Here is a 1,274-nt window from a genome sequence, read left to right on the forward strand (position 1 = left end):
CTTGTACTTAACTGCTAGTAGACCTGATATAATATTTAGTGTATGACTGTGTGCTCGTTATCAATCTAAACCTAAAGAATCACACCTAGTTGCTGTTAAGAGAATCTTGAAATATCTAAAAGGTGAAAGTATATGTGAACTGGTTGGATACTCGGATTCAGATTTTGCTGGATGCAAATCTGAGAGAAAAAGTACAAGTGGTACTTGTCACATTTTAGGCAATGCTTTAGTTTCTTGGTCTTGCAAGAAACAAGCATGTGTAGCTCTAAGCACTGTTGAGGCTGAATACATAGCAGCAGGTAGTTGTTGTGGCTTAAGCAACAATTACGAGATTATGGCTTAGACTTAAGGCTGCACTCCACTGAAATGTGATAATACTAGTGCTATTAATCTCACAAAGAATCCGATTATGCATTCTAGAACCAAACATATAGATATAAGACATCACTTTCTAAGGGACCATGTTCAAAAGAAGGATGTATCTATAGAATTTGTTGATACTCATAAATAACTATTAGACATTTTCACTAAACCTTTGGCAAAAGAACCTTTTTTATAAAATTAGACTTGAACTAGGCATTCTTGATGAAGCTTACTTGTCCTAAAAATGCTTTTATATGATTATGTGTATGCTTCACCATGTTATCTCATGCCTACTTGAACTTAATTATGTCCATTTATGTTTATATGCTTCTATTTTTGGGTTAAAATCTTTTTCATAGCTCTAAAATTGCATAAAAATTGGTTCTTCTAGAGTTAGTAAACGATTACCCACTTTGAGTAACTAGTTACTCAAACCTGCTGTTTGTCATTTTTTTAAATTTTAAGTTAGAGTAACCGATTACTCAGAAGTGAGTAACCGATTACTCTAAGCATGTATTTAAAGGAAAATTGCATTTTTCAGAACTTTATCTTCTTCCCTCTACTCTCTAACTCATGGTCAACCCCTTTTCCCTCTAGAATCTTCATTTCTTATCCATTTTGGGTGATTTTTGTCCATTCATATCACATTGTTCATTCTAAACACTTCTCCACCATTATTTTCGTGATTAGTTGCCCGAATCAAAAACCCCAAAAATCCCAAAACCCAAAAACCTAAAACTTCAAACTCACATTCATAGCTTCCTCTTCCAAGAAACAGAAAACCAATGCTTCTCAAAGGAGTCAAGGAAACATCTATGTAGTCTAACCCGCTTGATTTAGCAACGCTTCTTGCTAATAATGATCAACGCAAAGTTTTTGAGGAACACTTTCACTGCAGACCCATTTTCACT

This window comes from Lupinus angustifolius, unplaced genomic scaffold (genome assembly GCF_001865875.1).
Source record: "Lupinus angustifolius cultivar Tanjil unplaced genomic scaffold, LupAngTanjil_v1.0 Scaffold_356, whole genome shotgun sequence".
Classification (NCBI taxonomy): Eukaryota; Viridiplantae; Streptophyta; class Magnoliopsida; order Fabales; family Fabaceae; genus Lupinus; species Lupinus angustifolius.